Source organism: Aedes albopictus, chromosome 1 (genome assembly GCF_035046485.1).
Source record: "Aedes albopictus strain Foshan chromosome 1, AalbF5, whole genome shotgun sequence".
Classification (NCBI taxonomy): Eukaryota; Metazoa; Arthropoda; class Insecta; order Diptera; family Culicidae; genus Aedes; species Aedes albopictus.
Window position 1 is genome coordinate 170,011,687 of NC_085136.1, and position 23,975 is coordinate 170,035,661.

General features: G+C 42.5%; 1 protein-coding gene and 1 long non-coding RNA gene across 2 annotated transcripts in view; both read left to right on the forward strand.

Moving 5' to 3' along the window:
* Window positions 1-23,975, forward strand: part of LOC109406923 (unc-112-related protein) — a 41,466-nt gene that overhangs the window by 3,316 nt on the left and 14,175 nt on the right. The gene's annotated exons all lie outside the window — the stretch shown is intronic.
* The window catches only part of LOC134285279 (uncharacterized), a 32,373-nt gene that overhangs the window by 2,606 nt on the left and 5,792 nt on the right, over window positions 1-23,975 (forward strand). Inside the window, exon 2 of the long non-coding RNA XR_009996262.1 lies at window positions 727-23,881. This is a non-coding gene — a long non-coding RNA (uncharacterized LOC134285279). The remainder of the gene's footprint in view (window positions 1-726; window positions 23,882-23,975) is intronic.

Below are 23,975 nucleotides of genomic sequence, written 5' to 3' on the forward strand. Positions count from 1 at the left end.
TTGGTTAAGTTAAATAACTAAGTTTTCTAGAGCAAAATAGCTAAAAATAGCGTGTTTTTATTTGTTTTTGTCAATTATCTTTGAAAAATGCGTAATAAACTAAAATTCTTTCTTTGGCAAAGTTGTGGCCCCTGTTCCACTCTACGATTCGTTCTTTGATGTCAAACTTCTTACTCTTATCATTTTCTTGCAATTTTGATTTAAATGTGCGGCACAGTGCGCAAAAAGGTGCTTACCATGACGATTTCAAATTTATGATCTGAAATGCGACGTTTAAATCGAAATTGCATGAAATCGATAAGAGATAGAAGTTTGATGTCAAAGAACGAATTGTAGAGTGGAACAGAGGCCACAACTTTGCCGAAGAAAGAATTTAAATTTATTACGCATTTTTCAAAGATAATTGACAAAAACCAATTAAAACACACAACTTTAAGGCTATTTGCTCTAGAAAACTTAGTTATGTAACTTAACCAATCGGTTGAAAGATGCCATTTGAGAGAAAATTCAATAATCTTTCGAATAAGGGTAAAAAAACAGCGATAAGTTTGACCATTTTAAAGTTATAGCCAGTTAAGGCAATAAGAATCAAAAACATGGGAAGTTCAATAACTACGTAACGGTTGAGATTTGACCATATGCGTAGAACAATTTTTTTCACCATTTATGGTCCTCTATCGCCCTTTAAAAAGTTTGCACTCAGGAACCTAACACCCTGTATATGAGCTGTACAAAAAATAATTAGTATCAAAGTAAATCAAACAAACTTGTTCAAACCCCGTTTTTGTGCGATGCTTTGTGTGGGCCTAGCCACAGTGCACACCTATAGACTTCTAACGGCGAAATCAAGTCGAACAGCAGCACAGCAATCCGGGTCCACCGGATGAGGATTTACAAAGCGGGGGCAAGCTAAAAATATAATTTTCGTAATACATGATTAAAATTCTCGCTTGATCGAATCCATGCTGTGCCGGGATATAAAGTAATATCGTTCGGAAAGAAGGCAAATACAAACACATCGTTTTGATCGCAGCAACCTTTGCTTGTTCTATGAGGCGCCGCGTCGCGTCACCGCTGCGCTGCTGTCGAACCGCGTTGCCATAGCACTGCGAGCTGTTGGACCAAGTTCTAGTAGGTTACTCTGTCGTCGTGGGACAACAAGATCGCGCTGAGCGTGAGTGTAGTGTCCGTGAAATCTATCCCACACGTAAATTGTTCGAAAATAACAAACGGTTCAAACCATATGTGGGATATCGGGGCCCATCTGCCCGCTCTAAATGGAAGGGTCAAGTGGCAAAATGGTCTTGAGCAGCACAGGAATTAGAACACCGCCACAGTTGAGTCTGAGTTGTTCAGACTTCTCAAGACTTGTAAGACTCCACACTTGTAGTAGCAGGTTTTCTGCACCCTTCGTTACAACTGTACGGCCCCTACTATACTAATGTAATTTCGCACAACACATCAATAAGTGGAAGATGACGGTGGCCTCTGTACATGCGCGATCGCTGCGCCACCGTTTTGTTGTCCAATGGACGACTGCAATGGTGCAACAGGCAACCCACACACACAGCATTCCGGTCGCTGCGCTGCGCGACAACTGCAATGTACGATGCAACGGTGTGGCTGTCTAAAGGCGTTTGTCGAAAGGGTTGTGCGAGTGGATACTAATTGATTATTGACTTCATTTTATCACACATGACACGTACTTCGCATTCCTCAGACGAACTTTACATGCCCCGATGAATTGAGGGCAGATGGAACGTTTCTATCGTTCAAATTTATATGACATAGTTCCTTCAGAATCATCAAATAAATGTACTGTATTGTTTCCGAACACAATGGTATTAATCTTATCAAAATCATCATAAACAACTCCATAGAGTAGCGCTTCACCTCGCCACATCAAAGAAGGCGTTGGTATTCAAATAAAAAAAAATGTACATATTAAGCATGCACAATACAAAACAACAATTTTATATCCACGTTTATAACTCATAAAAAAACTAAACGTGAGTTTGACAAATCAATATAATGATTACGATTGTAAATTGTACATTATTTACATATATAAGTATATGATCGATGTCTAGTGCAGAATAGGTAATCTAGTTCTTCCACAAATTGTCACGCATTCCTTTCAAAATATGTCTACCTGGAACCCGGTTTCTGGTGGCATCTGCGTACACAACATTATCTCTGAGTCATCGCACAAAAGGGACACGGTATGCCATTGAAACTAGCATCGATGAAATCACTGTTAGTTAGACCGGATAACAGTCTGACGTCATCCTGTTGTTCCTTTGACTCGACATTCCCCACTACGTATGTAGCATTCAAATTTCGTAAAAAAAAACACCAAACCAGTTATGTGCGATAGCAACATATTCATATTTGCTTAATGTAACCCGCATTTCCCCAACGAAGTCTACAATAACTTTTAAAATCAATATTTCGATCATAAATCTCAATTAGCACATGGTGCGGGTATCAGTAGGCGGCTAGTACTTACAGTGGAGTGTTGCTATTGTAACCAACCACACTCTGCCCGGATAACCTGATGCAGTTTATTTTACATATGCAGCAGCAGCACATAGGGAAATTATCGAAGAAAAGGGTGATATTCATCCGCACAACCGTAATGAAGGTCAATGCCCAAAATTGGTCGCATGCAAGACGCGGCGTTTCGACGCCGCCAACTGCGTTCTCGGCGGATTGTACAGTCTCGGTCAAACATTTTAAAATATGCCGAATGAGTTTATGTTGTCGGTATGCGAGAGAGAGAGAGGCGACACATCTTAATTTGAAATAATCCTAATCTCGTGAAAAGGCTCGCAGCAGGCTGTGCGCACGAGTGACTGCGTTCGCAAAACCGTCTGTCACGCACGGTAAAAATTCTGCACGCTAGATGTGAGGGAAAAATCCCTTAACTATTCAATGTCGTGCGCGTTTTCTCTGTTGCGTGGTGTTTTGAATATGACCAGTCGAATTGAGAAACGACTGGTGGCGCAATGCCATCAATGCCGAAAAGTGTTTGCAAAGTAATCGATAGTGTTCATCACATTTTGTTTTATTTGACGATTGTAGCAGATCACGTAGTGTTGAATAGGATAATGCGTAAGAGATTTATTCTCTTTCTGCGTGCCAAATTCGTCTTTATACTATTTTCGTGAGGTTTTTGGCAATTCTTCAGAAAGAAATCAACAATTTCGTCTAGATAATACAGAAATTCGTATAATCATGATATGAAGGATTCAGAGCTTTGTATTACTCTCTTAGGCATCCTACCCCATTCCCAGCTGTCGCAAGAGTGTGATTGCTTTAATTTTGTGTTAGAGTCAGATAGGGAAGTGGAACCATCTCGGCAGGGGTCCTATTTTGGGCACTTTTCTGCTATGACTCAGCCAATTTTGAACCAATTGACACAACTGTTGGAAGACGGTGAGATACGTATAGTGTCTAGCCGTGTTCAAAATTTCATGTCTATTGGTTTGGAATTGACTGGGTTATAGCGAAAAGTGACCAAAATACCGGCCACTGCCCAAATAGATCGCTAACCTAATTGTCCTAAATGTAGAGTAAAATAAATTCATTTCTATTTTCTGGAATAGCTGTCCTTGTAAAAGGATGGCAATCCTCATAGAGTAACTTACACCTTGCTGTTTGTAAGAACAGGCAGCACCCTATGATTGTTGACTCACGGTTCTTGTACTTTCTTTGTCAAACCTTTACAAAAGTACACCTGATACTCCTCTTGCATGCTGTAGATTTACCTGAACAATTTTAATACTGCATATTGTGATGCCGATCCGCTCGTTTGTGACTGGTGGCTCATCGGCTTCGTTTGTGCCTTTTGTGACTTTTTTTACATTCCTGGGACCGTCTGTATTTCCAGTAATTTACTGTCAGTTGTTGCACTGTGAGAACAAGCTCAACATCTTTCCCATTAGAGGAAGATCTTTACATAACTCTCTAGGAGTGTCCAATTCATTTTGTAACTCAATAAATGCCACTATTTTCTCGTTGCTTCCTGTGGCGCTTTTTGGCTTGTAAGCTATTAAGATTTCCATTATTGAACTATTATTTCTGTTCATCGCCATCAACTCACATGCCCGTATGTAGGGAGTTATCTTTTTAACCGGTCCGATGTAGCCGATGTGGCAGTTTTTTTTATTCTTCAATCACTTAACCTAATTTACAGCTCTATTGTCCACTAGGGCACTGCGTGAGCGTTTCCAATTGGAAGCTGTACATACACTTTGTACAGCGCCTAAATGTATTCTATTTCTAATTGTACTACATCGAACTGGTGGCCGTTGCGCTGCTTTCACTTTCTACCCTATCATGGTAGAATGATGAGCTCGAGAATGTTGTTGTGTGGCTGTTGGTTGCTCATGTTTCCAGTCCGATTGGGGGTCCATTATGGGTTGCCGTTCGCCGATGTCCAAGTATCCGGGTTCATTTGAGCCATGGGCTCAGAAGAGGGCCAGTGTCAGCTGCTCTCAGGGGAAAAGAGCAACTGACGAAAGTGCCGGGGCTAGGATCGAACCCATGACCATCTGCTTATGAAGCAAACGTGTAACCACTACGCCACAGGCCCCAGCGGTCATGACAGTTGATAAGCAGGAAGCCTCTGAATTTTTTTTTGTATATCTGTTCCCCGATTAAATAGACAATTCACCGTCTTCGACCTTGCGGCCTCTACAGACTGAACATTACAAACATTGGACAACGGACAATACATATAACACCCAGTGACCCAGTGGAGAATTTTACGTTCGACAAAAAGTTTTCCCCGACTGGAGCGGGAATCGAACCCACACTTCGAGGCTTACGAGACACCTAAACGACTGACAACGGACAATACATATAACACCCAGTGACACAGTGGAGAATTTTCCGTTCGACGAAAAGTTTTCCCCGACTGGAGCGGGAATCGAACCCACACTTCGAGGCTTACGAGACACCTAAACGACTGACGCCGCTAACCGCTCGGCCACGAGGAATCTCGAATCAGTTTTAACTGTTGTTCTTTGGTTGTTTTGCTAGAGTTGCACTCGGATAGTCCTTTGCTCATATTCCTATACGTACTTGACTCAGAACTTACTTGAATGGCGGATTCTGAGTAGTAATGGGCTTTGTCTTTCTATGTGGGACTTTCAGATCTCCAGATTGATTGCTCTCAGCTTCTGCTACTGCCATCTTATCAGGAGTGTTTTAGGTGATCCTTGCGTGACCTTCTCATGCGTGTTGCTATTCTTTTTTTAGGTTATGCCTTTTCACCACTCAGTAGGTCTTCTCTAAGCCCCTTAGATGCTTCTGACTGCACACTGGGCTTACAGGCAAGGCGATACACCTCGTCTTTATCATAGAACTGATCTAGCAATTTTTTTTCAGTTGCTTTTTACTGGTATCGCTCAACTTCAGTCGGTCCACTTGCTGAGATTTTCTCGGATTTACAACAGGTAATCCGTATGATGTCTTAATAGTGACGCTTACTCGATCGTCCTCGTCTCCTATCGCAGTGTTATTTGGAGTGTCCAAATTAATGAATGGACAATTGGGCATTGATTTGATATTTACCTGGGCTTCAACATGGTTGTCCGTGAGAGACTTTACTTTGTCGTTCCCTCGTCAGACCCACGCAGATAGTTGTCCGCGAAGGACTTCATTTTGTCATGCCTTCACCGCACAAACAGGACTGCGTGTTATGTTGGTAAATCTAGTCGTAGTAGGGACACTTATAACCTTATACGGATGGATTCCCTCGTGTGTCATTTGGTAGAACTTGCGAGCTGAGTCCGCTCCAAAGGCTTCGTCACACTACTTGTTGCATTTGTAGGGGTTTTCTTTGGCAGAATGCCGGAGTGGCAGGGATGGGAACACTTACTTGCAAAGAGCTACACTCACTTGCTGTTATCTCATCTCAGAAGTGTGCTATCAAGAAACGGTGTATGGACGACTTTTGCCTTGTGGTTTTGTCTAAAAATTTGCCAAATAAAGAAGGGGTCATACACGTACACCAAAGTCGTGACAGAGCTATAGAAGCGACTCTACACGAGGTGAGTGTAATTTACCCCGTGGATAGTCGCCTTCGGAAAACTGTTTTCGAAAAACTTTTAGACAACACCACAAGGCTTAAAGTCGTCAATACACTGTTCCTTGATAGCACGATTTTTAATTGAGAAAACTGCAAGTGAGTGTAACTCACTCAATGTTCCCATCCCTGCCACTCCGGCATTCAGCCAAAGAAAAACCCTACAAATGCAACAAGCGCGTGTTCTCATCCTTGTTCTCATCCTTGCGGGGTAGATGAAGTGGGCTTTCAATTTGAAGCTAGCGGAACATAGTTCACATTCGAATGGACACTCGTCGGAATGTGAAACCAGGTAAATGCACAGGTCATACTTTCCTGCATCAATCTAATTCAATATCGTCACCGAAGAGATAACATTTTCGTCTGAAACTTCCCCATATTCTTCATCTTCGATTTGTGGCGTACTCGTTTGTTAACAGTTCAAGTAATGAATTGAATCATATCTTCAACCTATTTGATGAACACTTACCACAGAGTAAAAAAAATCTATTGTAAACCGTCGCCACCAGGTACACTCCAAGTCCTAGGCATTAAAGGCTATGCCCAAAAGTGTCAATCTATTTTTTAGGCCCGACCAAACGCTTTCAACCGGCGGTGTACGTACACAGAACAACATGCAAGTGCATATTGGCGTCACAGTAACGAGTTTTTCTCCGCCATGCATGTGGTAACTATATAGCAGACAGGTAGCATTTGTCCGCGTTATATCGGTTTACATCATTGTCCTTTCAACACCTTTTTCACGATCACGAGTGGACCGTGCATTCCATTCAGTTTATCGTGCCGCCCGCGTTATCTTCTTAAGTGCAGCTTAACTGGTGTCTAGGCAGCGTGTACGTACACAGTACAATGTGGACAGAATTCTATACCACATCGCTTTGACGCTAGGCTAATACAGAGCAAACAGATGTGTAGATGAACATAAATTTCAAAACCAGTCGTATAAACCAATGCCATTAGAAAGATTCACTCCCTCTTTTCCTGGCTGTAAATAATTTTCAATGAATGCTTTCGACTGGCGAAAGTGTATAGGCAGGCAGCTGTCGGGCATCTTTTGTTGTAAGCATTCCTGGTGAAATCTGCAGGATCTACATATGGGATGGAATAGGGGGAGTTAACAGCCAGAACGAAGCACGCTCCCGTATGGTGCGAAATGCTAACGTTCGTAAATATAAATAGATCGCAAAATTACTACCGTCTCGCAACCTCATTGTCACAACTTTGTAGACGTACATACCTACTTCTAAATGTTTATCCTTTCAGTTTGATCTGAGCATTGTTCAGCATAAATGTCTTGTGCTATGCTACCGTATACAGAACAGCTTATGTATAGTACCATAATGAGTTGAGTTTACGGAACGAGCGAAATATGCAATCATCAAATAGTCGCTGGGGTTTGCGCGCGATTTCTCATCACTCACATCTGACGATTATTTCCGGTGTTATTAATAGGTGGAGCGTGGTTTGTGTGTTTTGACTGAGGTGTGGAAATAGAGTCAGGCAACAGAAACTTGAGAAAAAAAAATAATTGAAACTATTGACGCGGGTCCAAAATTTAAATGTAAAAGTGGGGGCAGAACACGAAGAGTTTTATATTTTCAATTGAAAATGAATTTCGCAGTGCTATGCTATGAACGGTTTTCAAATTTCATATTTCAAAACAAAACTAACTTGTCATTGAAATAACTTTTTGTTGTAATAAATTTTCTGCGACCTGTACTGCCGTTCTACGTATATTTGTCCCATGTTATATTGGATTTCCATATAACATGGAACAATTGGGCGTAGAACGGCAGTGTATGTCCTATGAAGTAGCGGAAGAAAGAGGTCATATGCCCATCTACAAGAAAGGTGACAGGTGTGAGAACTTCCAAGCGATCACAATTCTAAATGCCGCCTATAAAGTGCCTATAAAGTGCGTTGTGTTTCACCTAAAGTGAATGAGTTTGTGGGAAGTTATAAAGTCAGCTTCGTTAACGTTCGCTCGATAGCAGACCAGGTTTTCACCGTGCGAATTTTTTTCCAAAAATGCCGAGAATTCCTTATCCCAACGCACCATCTGTTCTTCGACTTCAAGGCGGCGTACGTTAGCATCAACCGCACAGAGCTATGACAAATAATATGAAATCCAGTATGACATCGCAGTGGAGGGGCAGAATCATAACGTTCGGGGTCATAATGTCCCGGTCCTTATGGTGCGTTTTTACGCGAAATAACGTCCAAAAGCTTAGTGCCTTCTTTCCTAGGACCTCGCGATGCAGTTGCATGTTAAGACGTTATACCACGTGATAATGTGCCATAAAGTTCTGGGACATAATGGCCTCGGACGTTATGATACAGCGCCCGCAGTGGAGACAGACCCAGAGATTCGTGGTAGCGCAAGCCTTAAAACTAAATATAAGAAGTCTACAAGATTTTGACCTTGCAACAGGTCAAGGTGATGGCGGTAATATTTTTGTATGCGATTTACACCTATTCGGAACCGAAAAAACCGGGTCCATCTCGCTGACCAGCATCAACCATCTTCTCGTTGTTCGTTGTTGCTCATTCATCGTCCCGTTTGGCACCACCGTCGCGCGTCGCCATCATCGTCGGGTCATGTATGATGGCCAAACCAAGCCAGAACCCACTCCAAGTACAAATGATTCGTCATCCGGGGTAAAATTAGAGCGGCGTGCGATGATTCAATCGGTTCAAAATAAACACCAGGACCGAGGATGATTTTACGCTATACGTACGTACGTATGCAGGATGCCTGGCTGAAGCTGTCTCGAGAGACTGGCTGGTTTTACGGTTTTGCGCAATCAGAGCGTTGCCAAAACGTGCGCCAGAGCAAACACCGGCGCGACGACGGAGACACTGCAAATGATTGATGTAAAAATATATATTTTATTATCCGTTTTGCGGTGTGCTTACGCGAGATGTTGATTATGAGAGTGCAAGATTCTACTGGTTTCATATTCTGTCAGCGTTGTTCTAAAAAGGTGGGAACGCACATACTAGCGTACTAACGCTTAACCCGGTAGATCTGTAAATAATTATCCACTTCTTTGCACAACGTAACAACAAAAGTCAAATCAAAGTAGAAGGGAGAATTGCTTCTACAATCAACACCAGTAAGAGGAAGTTCATGATCGCTTCTAGGCAGCGCGGGTCCGGATCGGCGGTGGAAGAATTCGTGTGCCCTGGAATTTTAGTGGCGTGCACGAGGTGAAAAGGCGTCTTGCAGCTGTGAATAGGATTGTGTACGCCGTCCGTAACCTGCTGAAGTCCCACGAATGGCCGACGAATAAGACGCGTTGTATGAGACACTGATCCTTGCGGGTGCTCTATACGCCCACGAGACTCATTGTCAAAAACAGGACAGGTTGCCTCAGTTATCGCGTTTTTCCATTAATAAATTGAATTATTCTAATGCGGTCCATTTTGCTCACCCATCGGGAATTGCACCGACCAGTTCAAGAATAATGTTTATTGAAATCGATATTTCCATGCTCCGTGAACCCTCGAAGGAGCAGACATAGGACATGTAAAGTGTGCAATTCAGTAGGTCAATGCGGATGCATTCATAATGTCGGCTTAAGCTGCCCTGTTGTTGCCGTACGTTCCGACCGACAAATGTGTTTTTCGACAAGTGGAATTTCAGTATGCGGAATAATTCTATAAGCTCGATTATATTGCACTAAGCCTCAGCCTATGTCTGGGCAGACTTGAGAGGCTACATATATTCTACAGTGAAGGACAGGCGAGAGTAAAGTGATTTCTCCATAATCTATCATCAGATCGGTATTCCAAAGCGGTGCATGTGGAAGCTATTAATAAATTACAATCGCCTTGGCTGCACGAGCGTGAACAGTGGCGGATGCAGTATGGAATCCAACAAAATAAATGTACATGTTCATTGTTCAGGTTCTAGACACCTACGTTTTTGTGGAAGTATTGGAAATTTTAGAAAAAATAATAAACTTAATTTATACAAATGTTGTGTTCTACAATTATTTTAAATAACACAACACGTTGGAAAAAGTTCGCTTGTTGTACACAGCATCAGCGTGGTGCTGTCAGTAGTAGACATACGCGCGACAGTCGGAAGGTTAATAAAGAAGTGTTAACGCCTTGAATTATGCAATTTTTGGATAATCTCTTGTTTTTCTACATATTTTTGTAATTCTCGAAAATACTTTCGTGGTAAGAATATATTTCTTCTCTTCCTGCATTTTTATACACGTTTTATAAAAATATACAATATACATGTTTTGTTTCCCTTTTCCGAAACCGTCTCTATTATATAAACATCCTCACTGGTGTGAGAAACGTTATCTTTATTTCAACATCAGATAAACAATTGAGTGCATCCAGAGAGTCCAGATGCATGCGATGCGTCAAATAAAATAAACAAATTGTTTTGCCGGGATGCACTTACATTTATTGCGTTAGAAAGAACTGGACGCTCTGTGAGAGGTGCATTTTGCGATTTATCGGCCTATGTACATTCCAGGCGCTCGCCCCTACTCCTCTATCTGTGACTCTGTGAGTAGAGAATGCATGATAGGCTCTGTACGTACGCTTCGTAAAACATGTGTGGAATGTTTTAATCATTGGCACGTGCTTTCGTCATTTCAACGCAGCAGTAAAAAGTGGAAACAACCATCGTTATGAGTTTCCGCCAATTGGCATAGCTACCGTCCGGTGGCGGTTAGCTCCGTTCGGATATTGTACACAAAACCACGCAATTGCTACATTTTGTATGCATGGAGCACACGTATCAACACACGTCCAAAACCAACCGTTGCGTTTGATTTCGATGGCGGTACATTCAAGTGGCGCGTCTAACGTCAGTATATCTCAGAAGGGGGTTAACTTGCAAAAACGTCAAACAGAGCTACCTAGCAGAACAGACGTGCAGGTCTTCATTATGATCGGGTTAGGCAACTTGTGCGCCAGTCGGTCGCCGGGATCACTTGAAATTGAGCAATTAATTAGATTTCAAAATAGCAATTAGGACAGTCCAAACGAAACACGCCTCGAGAAGATAATTTCGCTGTTCTAGTGCGTGGAACTCGGGTGTTTCAGTAAAACAACGCTTAATTAGCCTCCGACGAACTGCTGCTTCATGGCGCAACGTTGAGTGGTGTGCAAAATTGTATGTATATTTCGGGGGAGTACTACACTGCCGTGCTGCCGTTCTACGCATAATTGTCCCATTTTATTGTTAGATATTACGAATCGTAGCAATCTATGAATGTACTTGTCATTAGCACGAAATAAATTCAAGTCAAACTTTATCAAACACCTTCTATATGTTAGATATGTAAACAAAAAAGAGATATTCACATGAGGCGCTGAATTTCGTTAAGGACTACTTGTATCACTCAACTTTGGGGATGATTTGTGAAAAAATTCCCGTATTTTTCACGTTTTTGAAATGCTTAATGTATGAGTTGCTATGGTAACAGCAAACTTCTCCATTTGTGAATTTTGTTAGATACGGTGTTTGGTAAAGTTAGACTTGAATTATTAGCCGTCAATCAGTTCAGTCGACCAACCTTACACCTCCAAATACCCAATAGGTTGTGGGCCCCACAGTGGTCCTGATTGTAAAATTCCTGGCAAAAATTATCAAATCATTCGCATGGAAGATTCCAGAAGCGCCATGGAAGAAAGCAAGGTATCAATTGTGAAGCTGAACAATTCCAACTACTCGGTGTAGAAATTTAAGGCGGATATGCTGCTGACAAGAGAGGACATGTGGAAGTTCATCGAGGATGCACCCCGGAGCCCCTAGCAGACGCCTGGCAGGGAGGTGACCGCAAAGCAAGAGCGACGATTGTGCTGCTGGTGAAGGACCAGCAACACCTCCTGATTCGTGATACGAAGACGGCCAAGGAAGCATGGGAAAATATCCAGAAGCATCACTTGAAGACGTTCCTCTGCTCAAAGGTTGCGGTCCTGAAGAGTGTAAGTGTTCGCAGTTCAGTGTGGAGTGTTTTTGAGATTTTGTGTAAATTGTATATCGTGTTTAATATAAAATAGTGCAGGTAGTGTTCGTATGTGTTGTGCAGTTTTCTTCGTCAATGAGTTGTCAGGCAAAAGTAGGATAGTCTACCTTACCGCGCCGCCATACCTGCAGATTCCACAACCCACCACCAGAGGGAAAGAAGGATCCTGTTGGTAGCCCGAAAGGGGTGGCGATAAGGAAAAGCAATATGGAAGGAAATCTTAACGGACACGATAACTGCAGCTCAATGTCTCGGGTCACTGCCTGAACAATGAAGACAATGACCTATCTACGCTCCACTCCATAATGCTGGAGAGTCGTAAAAGAACCGCTAACCGAAATGGTTGAAGTGACACCTTCTTGCTTTTATTGAAGTGCTGTACCGGTGAAGAAAAGGTGATGAAGTGGAAGAAAGAAGGATCGCAGAAGGACAGCAGGTAATTCAGTTCCTCCTTCAGCAACCTATATGGTCCTAATAGGCTAATCCGGATCCATAGAACCCCGCTGTTTTGGACAGAACTACGGTTCTGTAGAAGTTCAACCCCCCCCCCCCCCCCCCCCCTACGTTGAGATGATCCGGAGTGTTCCACGATGACCGAGTCCGTCAACATACTCGACCGCGGGAAGTCCAGAAGGGCCTGTGAATGCCGCCATCGCGTTGCTTCGCCACCCCGTAAGGCCACAGAAGAACCGACAGACACTAACCGTGCACGTCGCCATCGTTGAAGACCTGGAGGAGTACACTGTGTGGTGGAGAGAGGTGGAAGGTAGAAGAAGAGGCCCCTAATAGATGAAAAGACAGGTTAGAGTAGATTAAGAATGTGGGAATGTGCAGGGAGAAGAAGAGGCCGGAAAGTCCGGGAATAAATGTGTAAATGTAACGTGACGTGAGTTTTTATGTACGACAGTGCGAATATTCCCTGTCCGCGAATAACTGGTCAAGAAGCATGCCGACCCTGAGGTGTTGTTTCGGGGAGTCTCAGGAAGGCTCCCCTCTTGAGCTAGTCGGCAGTTACAAGAGAATATGCAACAAAATGTACAAGGACGGGAACGACATGCAGAACCATTTGTTCGAGCTGGAAGAACTGTTCGGTAAGCTGTCGTGCGCTGCACTGGGGACCTAGGTGAACCGCTGATGGTTGCACTGGTGCCGAGGAGCCTGCTTGATTCTTTCGATACGCTCACGACGGCGATTCAGCTGTACTACCGCACGGCGATCAGAACCAAAGTCTGGTGGGTGGTTTGCTGTACACTGCAGTGAATTTATGACTGGATGTCTCGATCAGTGCTTTAATTCTCAGACAATCAGTCAGTTAGCGCCGGGTTAGGGTTGACACTAGTTTGCCAAGTCGAAATATAAAAAAACGAACAAAAGACGAAAAAAGCCGCTAAAACCCAAAAAAGTTGATTAGCAAACACCAAATTTGCAGGGTTGTTGTCCAACATTCTTGCAACATGCATCCGTCGAGCTTTGGCCACTTTCAGGACGTCGGGTTCACCGTAGAGTGCAACAAGCTCACGGTTCATTCTTCGCCGCCGCAGTCCGTTCTTAGCACGAGTCGCTCGAAAACTCCTAGTGCTTTCGGGTCCTCCTCGAGCATGGTGCATGTCTCGTGTCCGTAGAGGACCACCGGTCTTATAAGCGTCTAGTACATGGTACATTTGGTGCGGGGTGAATCTTTTTTGACCGCAATTTCTTCTGGAGCCCGTAGTAGGCACGACACACGATGAAGCCCCTTCGTATTTCACAGCTCGCATTATTGTCAGCCGTTAGCAAGGAACAGGAGGTAGACGAATTCTACCACCTTTAAAGTATCCCCATTTAACGTAACATTGCTGCCAAGGCTTGTACTGTCTCGCTCAATTCCCCTAGCACTGATAGGCTATACCAGCTTGTACTTTGGTTTAGCCGCATTCACCACCAGTCCGACTTTTGCTGCTTCACGTATCAGGCGGGTGTACAGTTCTACCACCACCGTTGCAAATGCTCCAGCAATAATATCCATGTCACCTACAAAACAGACAAATCGACCGGATTTCGTGAAGATCGTACCCAGGCTGTTGAGCCCGGTATTACACCTTTCAGGGCGATGTTGAATAGTTGGCAGGAAATTCCATCCCCTTGTCGCAGTCCCCGTTGAGTTTCGAATGAACTGAATAGTTCTCCCGAAATCCTTACGCTGCACCTGGGTCCAGATTTAACAATACCTGGCAAAAATTGCTAAATCATAGAAGTCTGCTAGTTTTAGCCTAAACAAATGTATTGGAACATTATTATGCTCTCAATTTCATATTTATAACATTCTTTTATTATTTGTAGATTGTTTCGAGCGAAATCTGTACAAAGTGACTGTTTTTCATACAATTTGACTATTTACTTAGCACCATGGTGCTTATGTTTTGGCAGCTACATTCTTCCTTAATTAATTCTATGTATATACCTAAACGATTATTTGAACGGAATATCCCCGCGGGGAGTAGCGGCGAGCGATTTGTGATACAATTTGAATTTCTTTCACGGCTGTTCGAGTCCGTATGAAGTTGATCATCAATATTAACTTCTTTTCTCGATCAGCCTAGACAGCTGTGTAGTGTCGGTAGCGATTGTCTCAATTGGCTAAGAATAACACTACGAACCGCCTGTTCCGGTGGTAAGAATCCACCAACAGGTGACCCCTAATTCATGGTGTGATGCGGCTTTATGCTTACCGTGCCTAGGAATGAATAGCTAGGGGGGTCTAATAAAAACCTAACCGCTAACGGAGCCTGTGGAGTACCAGGGCGCCCTCCACAGTATGTAGCCCTTACTGCGCTAACCGGAGCAATGGTGCAGTGGACCTTGTGTTTCTCCGAGACAATCAGCTGCCCTTCTTTAGTCTCACTTGAGGCTAAATAAGGGCGGGATTATGAAGATGTTGTTAATTAGTTTAAATTTTCGCATATATAGTTTCGCATTATGCGATTTACACAGTGTATTCTGCGTATCCTCGCCTCTGGCGTTTTCCAATCGATACCGATTTGGTTTTATTGTTGCTGTTCTTTGTTGTGCTGTTGTTGCGAAGAGTTTAATCTTACCTAGTTTGGGTAGTGGCTACGGCTAGGATAGCTCAGATCAATCTTCAGCATAAAAGAACAGCAACGATCAATCTTTGCAGACTTATGCAAAATGGCTCAGCTCAAGTGGCCTTGGTACAAGAACCTTACTTTCGTAAGGGAAACTTCTATCTAGGAAACCTTGTGAACCCGGTTTTTGCTACTTTCAGTAAACATGAAATGGCAAACTCGCGTGTCATGCCTCGAGCCTGTGTGCTTGTCAACAACGCAATAGTTGCTACACTCATCTCTGAACTAACCACCAGAGATGTATGTGCTATAATAATTGATATATCTGTTGGAAACCTCAACAGGAAATACGTCTATTGTTCGGTTTATTTACCGCATGATGTACCATCCCCTACGGATGCTATCAAACAAGTCATCGCATACTGTACTTTAAAAAGCCTTCCGCTAATTGTTGGCAGTGATGCTAATGCTCACCATATCATCTGGGGCAGCTCAGACATTAACTTGAAAGGCTCCAGCTTGATGGAGTACGTAAGTAGTACAGATCTTGCATTACTTAACATAGGCAACTTTCATGGCATCTGCTAGAGAGGAAGTGTTTGCTCTAGCAGAATTAGTCACGATCTGACCAATTGGCATGTGTCAGATGAAGAATCTTTATCTAACCATCGCTATATCTTTTTTGAACATTTAAATGTTACTTCGCAAACATTGCACATTGGTCCACGAACCAGATTTACGAAAAAAGATGCATGCAGCGCCTTCAAATGATTTTTTAGACAAATATGGTCTTCTACAAAGTTGTTCCTAAAAATAAGGCCCTTTATCTTTTTTGGTTTTAAATTTCTCGTCAAAGTCGCCTATGAACCACTTTTAGAGCTTCCAAAAACGCGCATTTTCGTGCGCTGAGAATGTTGCTACGTCATTCCTTTCAAAAGATTTTGATGATTTTCTAGAAAAAAAGGCACTTTTCAAGTATTTTTCACTTGAGTTACAAAAATAACACCCCTCTAATTTTTTGATATGTTGTATAACAACATTTCTTATTTTGAATGCGGGCAAAAGATATTTTTTATGTTTGCCCCAACCCGTCATAACACCTTTTTAAAAAACTATGATTTTTTTAAGAAAAATGCGACGCGTCTTCAAATGCTCTACAAGTGTTTCTTGGGCGACTTTGATGAAAAATCGAAACTGAAAAAGTTAACGCCAGAAAACCGATTTTCTTGAACCACCCTAAGCTTATTCAGAAAAATACCTCAAGATCGGTAAATTTCAAAGCTACATAAAAAATGTCTTGGGCAAACTTGCTCAAAATTATTAAATTTACAACTTTCCCGAAGAATGTATACAGTTATTCATGCAAATAAAAAAGTTTGGTTACCAATTACTTTGAAAATATGGACCACCCTAATTTTCATGCCCATTTTAAAGAGGGCGTTATTATAAGGGACAACTTTTTAGAAGACCATATTTACCTAAAAACTCATTTGAAGGCGTTGAATGCAGCTTTCCTCATAAATCTGGTTCGTGGACCACTGTGCATTGCGTTTCAGGAATCCTCGGTCAACAAACTGGGATCTTTTTACTGATTTGGTTGCGGCCAAATTTCATGGATACTCACCATCCATTGACACTCCAAGTGATTTAGATGATGCCGTTGATACTACAACGACCTTCATCATGGAAGCTTTTGAAGATGCATGCCCTCTACGGTCTGTGAAGATCACAAGAGGAACCCCTTAGTGGAACTCTGATCTGGCGAAACTCAGGAAACAATGTAGAAAGAGTTGGAACAGACGATGTTCGGCTGGTTCGGAGGCTTTCAGGTCGGCTCACAAGGCGTACAGGAAAGCTCTCCGGTCTGCTGAACGATCCGGCTGGAAAAACCTTTGTACAAATGTTTCCAGCTTGAGTGAAGTCAGTCGGTTAAACAAAATCCTTGCGAAATCTAAGGATTTCCGGGTGAACGAACTTCGTTTGCCAAATGGCGATCTGACTTCCTCTGATGAGAAAGTTCTGGGATGCTTATTCAACACACACTTCCCTGGATGTGTGGATATTACATCTTCGGATGAACCTGATGTCTTTTCTTGTAGTCATGATTCTTTAGCTTTGGCTCGGAATATTGTAACTATAAATCGATTGAGTGGGTTCTTAATAGCTTTGCTCCTTTCAAATCTCCTGGGGCAGATGGGATTTATCCTATTTTGCTTCAGAAGGGATTTGATTATTTCAAACATGCTTTGAAAAAACTACTTGTTTGTAGTTTTGCTACAGGGTATATTCCCAAATCCTGGCGGGATATTACTGTAAAGTTTATTCCAAAAGTGGGTCGTGCGTCGTATGATGAAGCAAAGAGTTTCAGACCTATCAGTTTGACCTCTTTCCTTCTGAAATGCTTAGAACGCATTGTGGATCATCACATCCGTGATGTTCATCTGGCCAACGTGCCTCTTCATGTGAACCAACATGCCTACCAATCTGGTAAGTCCACTGTGACTCTTTTACACAAGGTTGTTTACGATATCGAGAAAGAATTCGCTCAAAACCAGTCTTGTCTGGGTGTTTTCTTAGATATCGAGGGTGCCTTTGACAACGTGCCTTTCGATGCCATATTGGAAGCCGCACGGAGTCATGGTATATCTCCAATGATTTCCAATTGGATTCATCATATCTATTTGCATTAGACATGGAAACATGTTGTGAAACTTCAAGAACTTTTTCATTCTCAAATTTCCAATATATTTTCAAAGCATTTAAAAGTGCAGTTCCTAGCGCTTCCCGTATTAAGTTTGATTATTTTCGTGCAAGACTGGAGACTTCGTCAACGCAAATTTGAAATGCATAGTAGATAATAACCTGGTAGGTGTAAGCTTTCAACAAACATCGTTTAACAGGAGTGGCACGGCACCACGTTCTATATGCATACTTAACGTACATATCTATGTGTCTGACCTTTCGACTACGGACGATAATCTATACGCAAACCCCAAAACGGAAACCCGATGACGTAACCGAAAAAGCGATGATCGGTATTATTAAACACTGTCTGCATGCGCGATCCCACCAACAAGCCAATATGGTAGAATGATGCGGAATGCGAAAAGGCGAGCAGACATGGGGAGCTTATCGAATATGCGCGAGGGCGTTTGCTCGCACGCATTTTATTGTGACTATCGGATGTTTACGCCTTTTTGCATAGACACTAACATTCCGATGGTTTAGTTTCGAAACTGGATAATTTATTAGTTGTGGAACTTGTCTGGGTGGGTCAGCGGAAGATAGTGATTTATAAGGTGGATTTGGTGTGTGCCACACTCTTGAAACAGTATTGTTTAAATATGAAGAACTATTTGGAAATAAATATACGCAATACAGTATTACTTAATACGTACTACATAATCTTGGGTGGAATTTATTGTTAGTCTCCTATGAGTTATTGGCGACAGATTTCTCTGAATGATTGAACATGCAAACATTTTGAAATTTAATCTTTGAAATTCATATAAATTCAAACACTACGTGACAAACATCAAAACTATCTTATTGATCGGTTCCATGAAGCTTTATTTGAATATTCCATCCAACTTGCTCCCAACACATTCATCAATTCAAACATAAACAGCCATCGCTTTGAAGCTATACTATGTACAATACGATCAGTATTAGCTTACCGATACTCATCATACATACTAAAAATAAACATGCATTGCTTATGTGAAATGATAAAAATCGAAACATCGCGATCAACTTACGTCAACAGCGAGAGATTTCGCTGGTAATTTCACCACCCAGTTGGATACAATAAATGCAATGTCAACAGAAAGAAAATACCAAGTACTTTCCCTCCGTCCTTGCCCTCGCAGAGTTGATTCCATTACGAGGCGCACTGAGCCTCACACGGGGATCGAGGTCTCAAGTACCTACTGTACGTTGTCGTTCACTGAATGCGCTGAAGTCATCGTGAAATCCGGCTTTCATTCCATATTTGCGTTTTTGTCTCACTCGCCGCCTGGCTCCTCTTCAGTGGAGCTCTTTCGATTGCGATACATACTCCATTCGAGCATTCGCACCACCAACACTCTGCACTGCACGTCTGTGGCTGCTCATGGCAATAACAACAGCAAACGGTTGACTGTCTCTGGTGTGTCACTAAACTTTGGTCCAGACCTTTTGAACGGCTACTTATTGAGGCTAGGGATCTTCAGACGGTCGACATTTTTTCTGTGGGTTTCAAAAATGTTTCAAGGCGTCAATACTTATTTTTTGCTTAGAAATATAAAATAATTGAAATATTGCCATTGTCATTGCTTCGACGTATCTCTATTGGAAAACCTACATTTGATTTTTGTTATATGCATAAATGTCCCAAGTAGAAAGAAAGATTGGCAGTAGAACATGGTCTCAAAAATACAATCCGTCTTTTTTTTTTGGTATCATGACTGTAACCCAGACTATAGAGAATCTCACTACTTCGAGATAGACCACAAGACCGAAAATGTTTTTTTTTTTAAGTGAACATATAGTCTTGATATCTCTCTTGTTCATCAAACTGTTCCAAAAGGCGTCCCGCCAGGCCTGAGTTCAGAACCCCCTTTAGCAGACACACAGCCAAAATCATTTGCGTAGGTACCTTAGAAACCCGCAACTCAGGAGCCTCACAGCAGTGAGTGTCTTCACACCGCAAAGTCAACACACAACACGTTTTATCAACAACAACACAACGGCAACCGGTTTGAAATAAAACGTGGAATGCTTACCCGCGAAAAGTAAACTTTATGGGGAGGATAGATAAAAAATGTATGAAACTTATAAGCAAACACACCATGGTTCGGGGCCCCTTTGCACACGCAAAATGTATAGAGAAATTCAATCATCAGTGAATTTCCTTGGTACGTCGTCGCGGCGAGTCGTTTGGCCCAACAGCCAGAAGCCGAGCGGATCAAGATCGATCGATGACCGAGATTGACGATTGCAGTTTGTCAAACGCAGTTGTAGAGCTACAGACAGACATCGAGCGAGTTAGTGATAGGAAAGAGCTACCGTTTGTTAACGCCACTCAATCGCATCAAACGAAAATGTATGCCTGTGTTGATTGATTTGCTGGCTGTTAAAATTTGGGACTAAGTGATTCGCACCGGCAAGTGCAATTTAAGTAATTGAGGAGAATTAATAGAATTAAATTTTAGTTCATTGTCGCATTTTTAACCGCAAATAATAAACAAATAATTCTATCACCTTATGCTTGGCATCCACGCACCAATGTGAGAACCCTCTGTCAACCAACACTGCGACATCAATTTGTGCAGACGCAGAGATATATTCATTCGGTCTGCTGTGGATACAAACGATTGCAATCATCACTTCCTTCCCCTTCCCCACATTGACCACCAAACTGACGTAGCTGGCGCCATTATTGTCGACTGAATATAGAAGATCACCAATGCTCATATACTGAAGATGACTGAAGTCCCTGGCAGATACCTCATTGTGGTATTCCTTTCTTGACAACATGTTCATAATCCCGTAAAGAACGTAGTTATTGGAGGAATTTCGTCAACGGTTTATCGCGGGAGACGTCAATGCGGACTCCCTGAACGGTCGGAAGGAGAATGCGCAACGCGGTATCGGTTAATGAGGATCGAGAAAGCTCGCCTCGAAGGATTTCGCAAAGAAAGTCTGCCCACATTCGATCCAAGAACAACCGAATATTCGTCGTGATCCACCCGAAAGGGAAACGATAGACTCGCCCTTTTCGATACTAGAATTGGCTTCTTTAGCGATGTTGAGGAAATTACATATTCTGAATCTGCATGCCAAACTGAGCCAAAAATCAAAATTTTCATTAATGTTGGTGCCTGGGAACCAGTTTGAAGTTTGTACAGGAGCGATTTGTCGAATCACCCCTCGTCGCATTTTGTACTGGGCAGTTACCCAGCTGTCGAAAGCTGTTTTCTAAAAATCTCTTTGTAATTGATTTAAGGTACCGAAATAAGGTTCTAAAAATCTGGAAAAAAAATCATAGTGCTCTTATGTATAAAATCAAAACATTATTCTAAATTTTAAAACCCAATTCTCACTCGCACTTCTGTCATGTAACAACTCTGCCCCACGATCGGATAGAATAAAGTTCAACTAGCTCAAATCGCCCAGACGTCGCGAAGAGGCGCTTGTTGAATTTGTTCAATCTATTCTTGGAGAGCAACACTGTTCCGGATGACTGAAGACGAGTGACCTCAGCAACTTCACGAATTAGTTACATGGGTCTCCAGCAGGGCTCATGCTTGAGCCTCCTTCTTTACAACTTTTACGTCAGTGATATCGACGAATATCTCGTGGAAAATTGCTCGCTGACAGCTTGCGGACGCTATCAGAGGTGCAAGATCTGCAAAGGACCACTGCAAGATACCTTAGACAATTTGTTTGCTTGGGTTATAAAGCTGGGTATCGAATTCTCTCTGGAAATAACTGAGTTAGCTGTCTTTTCTAGGAAGCGTGATCCAGCAGATCTAGTGATTTGATTTTTGGGTAAGGAACTCACTCAAGGTCTTTCACATGTGTATCTAGCGGTCCGGTTCGACTCTAAAAGCACCTGGGAAAAGCGCATTAAATATCTGTATCAGAAGTGCCAACAACGAATCAACTTCATGCGTACACTCACCGGAACATGGTGGGGAACCCACCCGGAAGATCTGATAAAGCTTTATCGGGCAACGATACTGTCGGTTCTCCAATATGGTAGCTTTTGCTTTCAGACCGCCGCGAAAACACACATCCTAAAGCTAGAGCGTATGCAGTATCGGTGTCTTCGGATCGCATTAGGCTGCATGAACTCGCAATGAGTTTGAAGGTACTAGCAGCAGTACTCCCTTAATCAGATCGTTTCGAGAAATTGTCGTTAAGGTTCATCATTCGCTGTTACGTGCTAAATCCATTGGTAATTGAAAACTTCGAAAAGCTGCTCGAACGAATTCACTGCCGTTCTACGCCCAATTGTCCCATGTTATATGGGAAACCCATATAACATGGGACAAATATACGTAGAACGGCAGTTCGTCAAACATAGTTTATGACGACGACACTACTCGTACATTACTCTGCTGGAGGTTAACCCTTCATCCAATGTTCTCAACCGTGATTGCTTCCAAGACTTCTCCAATTCCACATGAGGCAAGAAATCCGTGGAATCCCAGATTAAGGATTGTGGGGGCCCGGCGCCAGAGCTGATGTGGAGGCCCCTCGGTGCGATGAGCAAAAAAGTTTTTCTTTATTTTTGAACAGTACTTGAGCAAAATGAAAAATTAAGTTAATATTTAGCAAGCAAAAATGGTTTTGTGGGGGGGGGGGCGATCCCGGACAATGAGAAAGCGGACTCGCTCGCCAAGATGGGCGCTATGGGAGGCGTTATTTATGACCGTTATGTCTTTGTTAGTTGACAACTAAAGTGGGATGCAGAAAAACTAGGCAGGTGGTTACATTCAATTCTCCCACAGGTATCGAAGACGGCGTGGTTCAAGAGGTTGGACATGGGTCGAGATTTCATCAAGATAATTGTCCTGTTCAACGACGTAGGTTGAACTTGCTCGAAGTTGCTGCATCCTACTCATACCCATTTGTCAACAAATGAGAAAGAGCGGGATGGAGCAAGTTCGAGCAAGTTCAACCTACGTCGTTGAACAGGACTAATGTGGCGACTTATGTCCAATCACTGCTCTCTGCATTGACGAATCTAGCTTTTTATGTCTTCTCACTTATTCTCCCTGATAAACACGGGAAAAAAGCGGGATGCAAAGGGGTGCCGCGGAACCTCTTTCCACCCTTCTCTTTCTCGTGTCTGTTTAGAAGAGTGAGCCAGAAAAAAGAAAAAGCTAAATTCACCAACGACTCCTCTCTGGGCTCACAATTCTATCGAATAGGGCTCACATATAGCGATCGCTTTAGCTGTGGTGCAGGCTATCATGATATCAACCGTGTTGTGTGGGAATGTCTCGAATACGGTATTGCCAAATTCGATTTATGTGGATCCCTCAGGACCCGAGGGAAACCAGAAAAGGAAGACATCGGAGATGTGTTGGGTAAACTTGATCTTGAGTACATGAAGCTTGTTTACGACTTTTTGAAACAAGCTGAAGTCTTCGTTTGATTCCCCCCTCTTGTTGTTCCACTTATCCACCTCGTGTCTTCATTTGATACCTCACCCTTGCTGATCCACTTCTCCACCTCTTACCCCTTCGTTTGTTTGTGTCGTTACAGGTTGTCGTTTGTCCACTCTACGTTTGACCAGCAGCAAAATACACCACACCATGCTGAAAAGTGTCAACGAAAGGCCCCCATCAATATCTCCCTTCCTCAAATACATATTATTGTTTGCCCTAAGTTCGACCAAGCCGCGAGTTTTACGGTTCCCAAAACTAACATAGTTTGAAATAAGTTAAATAAGTTCGAAACCTGAAAAAAGATTCATATGAATTCAGCTCCGCCATGCATGTTAGCGCATGAGCCTTAAATAAACGTTTAAAGTTGCCATTAGACTGTTTGTCATAATGCCAAATATTCGTCATTGTAGTCCGACATTCATCCAAGGTCCCCATGATTCACGTTATGTTGGCCTTTTGTCGGGCTTGTTTGGCCAAATATTGGTCATGTTTTGGGACTTTAAGTAAAAAAAAGCTACCTGATTGGTTCCTTGTGTGAGTGTAGCTGGTCTAGCAATACGGGAGTCAGTGTTGCGAATACTCACTAGCAAAAAATTATACTCACTTGCTTCTATCTCAGTCCAGAAGCATGCTATCAAAAAATGATGTTTGAAGGGGTTTT